Source organism: Bos mutus, chromosome 23 (genome assembly GCF_027580195.1).
Source record: "Bos mutus isolate GX-2022 chromosome 23, NWIPB_WYAK_1.1, whole genome shotgun sequence".
NCBI lineage: Eukaryota > Metazoa > Chordata > Mammalia > Artiodactyla > Bovidae > Bos > Bos mutus.
The window spans coordinates 29,362,547-29,366,447 of NC_091639.1; positions in this window are offsets into that span (position 1 = coordinate 29,362,547).

The window sequence follows — 3,901 nt, forward strand, 5'->3', positions numbered from 1 at the left end:
ATTGTAGAAGGATGATATCACAAGAGCAAAGGGCTATGGAAAGTTCAGAGTTGATTTATGTGCATAAATAATGGAGCAGTGTTTAGCTACCAGCACCAGCTGCCAGTATTTCAGTTCCTTATTGAGACATGTCTTAGGGGCTTCCCTGGTGGCTCAGTGGTAAAGAATCCACCTGCCAATGTAGGAGACACAGGTTCAATCATGCCATGGAGCAACTAAGTTCATTAGCCACAACTATTGAGCTTGTGCTCCAGAGCTTGGGAGCCACAACTCCTGATGCCCTTGCGCCCTAGATCCTGTGCTCCCCAAGCGAGGCCACTGCATGAGAGACCCAAGCACCATAGCTAGAGAGTAGCCCCGGCTTGTCCAACTAGAGGAAAAGCCCATGCAGCAATGAAGACGCAGGGAAGCCAAAAATAAATTAAAAAAAGAAACATATCTTTTTGCAATAGAGCTGGATGGTTGAAGAAGACTCTAAGAAAGCCCTCAGCAAAAACTTTCATATGATAGAAAACACTTACAGAAACATGAACTGTTCTTTTATTTATTTTTCATGCATTTTTTGTTATTTAAAATTTTATTGGGGTATAGCTGCTTTAAAATATTGTGTTAGTTTCTGCTATACAGCAAAGTGAATCAGTTATACATAAACATGTATCTCCTCTTTTTTATATTTCCTACCCATTTAGGTCACTCTAGAGCATTGAGTAGAGTTCTCTGCTATACAATACGTTCTATTTTATACATAGCAGTGTACATATCGGAGAATGCAACGGCACTCCACTCCAGCACTCTTGCATGGAAAATCCCATGGACGGAAGAGCCTGGTAGGCTACAGTCCATGGGGTCTTGAACAGTTGGACACAACTGAGCGACTTCACTTTCACTTTTCACTTTCATGCATTGGAGAAGGAAACGGCAACCCACTTCAATGTTCTTGCCTGGAGAATCACAGGGACGGGGGAGCCTGGTGGGCTGCCGTCTATGGGGTCGCACAGAGTCGGACACGACTGAAGTGACTTAGCAGCAGCAGCAGCAGTGTACATATGTCAATCCCAATCTCCCAATTCATCCCACCTCCACTTCCCCATATGAAGTTTACTTTAAAGTTTCCTGGTGGTTCAGAGTTCTTGGCAAATATGTCAAATTCTTCCCACAGAGAGAGGTTTTTTCCCAGGAGGGTAAGCCTGAGGGCCCATGCAATGAGATCCCTGTTTGGTTCAAGATAATTTCCAGAGGTTGAGATAAATTCAGTGGGTGTGAACATATTTATGCTGTATTCCATTCCACGGAGATGACTCAGAATTCAGAAGGTTGGTGCTTCAGCTACCCACAGCTGTTTTCTGGGCAATTCCAAATATTTTCATCCTGATACTACTATTAATTAAGCATTTGAGCCAATACCTGGAACTCATACTTCTTCCTAACTGCCCACCAGCTACAGAGCCAGTGAAGTTTGGAGAAGGAGCAGGTCAAGAATCTGGCCTGCTTGCTCTTTAAAAAGCAGAGAGTAACATACAAAACACAGAGGAGAAAGAGGAGGGCTGGAGGCTGGAGATGCTGTTTGTTTTCTCAGCATGCTGATAAAATATTTGCCAAGATCTAAAGCAGGAGATATTGAAGTTGAATTTCTCTGTAGAAAGTTTAGAGCCAAATTCAGCCAACAAAATATAAATTTTTGGCATCATTGCTAAACATATCATAAGTACTGAATCTAATAAATGTGTGTTGGCTTATTATTGACTTTTTGTTTCATTTTCCTGCCTTTCATCAATTTGTTATTAATTTGGGACATGATAACTAATTGTATAATCCTTTGGACTATTTCTTGGGAGAAATGAGGAAAGAAAGCCCAAGTTATCCAGTTATAGAAAATCAGAATAAATTAAATTTGCTTTTAACTTATTCTGCCCTGTTTTTCTCCAGCTGTAGTTCTGGGAAGGGAAAGTCAACGTCATCTGATTATAAATGATGGGGATTTGATATGCTGGTTAATGATTATCCATAGGCGAGGAGGGTTTGCCAGGCTTGTTCAGACCCAAAGCATTTCTGGACAAGCAGCAGGAATAGCTATTATTAACTATTATTTTTTTTAATGTCATCTCCCGCCTATGACTTGTTGAAATACTAATCTTTCGTAAGGAACCTTCAGGTTTAGAAAACACATTTCAGTGTTTCCTATTCTAGCTGAAAGGCAGAGTTTTTAAAATGATTTGCATTTCTTTCTTCAGAAAGTTTTTCCTTTAGAATTTTTAAATTATTTAAAAATTTTGACTGCACTGTGCAGCACGTGAGAGATTAGTTCCCCAGCCATGGACTGAACCTGTGCCCCCTGCAGTGGAAGCGTGGATTCCTAACCACTAAACTGCCAGAGCAGTCCCCTAGGATTTTTATAAAATCAAACTGTTCTGCTAAAGCTCCAGCCCCAAAGTTCTAAACAATTAAATGTGTTTTATAGGCTTTTTTCACAAAACCTAAGAACGATTTGAGGTTTAAAAATAAAATGCCTTGGGACTTCCCTGGTGGGTGAGTGATTAAGATTCCACGATTCCAATGCAGGGGATACAGTTTTGGTCCCTGCTTGGGGAACTAGGATCCCACATGCCGCATGGCTCAGCCAAATATTAATTAATTAAATTTACATTTAAACTACACAGCTCTTAGAAGAAAACAGAGAAAGGGAATTCTCTGGTGGTTCAGAGGGCTTTCAACTGGGGACATGGGTTCAATCCCTGGTCAGGGAACTAAAATAAGATCCCACATGTGGCCAAAAAAGAGGGAAATGAAACATACAGGAAAATTTTTCTGACTTTAGATTTGATGATGAGTTCTTGGGTATGACACCAAAAGAACAGGAAATGAGACTTTATAAAAATGAAAATTATCAAGAGAGTGAAAAGACAACTCAGAGAATGGGAAATAATATTTACAAACCATATATCTAATCCGGGGCTAATATCCAGAATATGTAAAGAATTCACTCCCAACCACTCAATAACAAAAATATAGATTGCTGACTAAAAAATGAGCAAAGGACTTGAATTTACATTTCTTCAAAGATGATGCACAAACAGACAATAATCACAAGAAAAAATGCTCAAAATCACTTATTATTAGAGAAATGCAAATCAAACCCACAATTCGATACCATCCCCTGTCCATTAGGATGGCTAATACAAGCAACGACAATAACAACAGCAAATAGCATGTGTTGACCAGGAGGTGGAAAAACTGGACCCTTGTGTATAGCTGTTGAGAATGTAAAATGGTGCAATCACTGTGGAAAACAGTATGGTGTTTCCTCAAAAAACTGAAACACAGAATTACCTTATGATCCAGTAGGTATATACCCAAAAGAATTGACAACAGAGGCTGGAACAGATACCTGTACATGAACATTCATAACAGCATTTTTCACAACAGCTGAAAGGTAGAAATAAATGTCGATCAGTGGACGAATGGATAAACAAAACATGATCTATACATACAATGAAATATCCTTCAGCTTTAAAAAGGGATGAAACTCTGATACATGCTACAACATGGATGAACCCTGAAGACATTCTGTTAAGTGAAATAAACCAGATACGAAAGAACACATATTGTATAATTCAACTTATACAAGGTACCTGCTGCTGCTGCTAAGTCACTTCAGTTGTGTCCGACTCTGTGTGACCCCATAGACGGCAGCCCACCAGGCTCCCCAGTCCCTGGGATTCTCCAGGCAAGAACACAGGAGTGGGATGCCATTTCCTTCTCCAATGCATGAAAGTGAAAAGTGAAAGGGAAGTCGCTCTGTCGTGTCTTACTCTTCGCGACCCCATGGACTGCAGGCCACCAGGCTCCTCCGTCCATGGGATTTTCCAGGCAAGAGTACTGGGGTGGGGTGCCATCGCCTTCT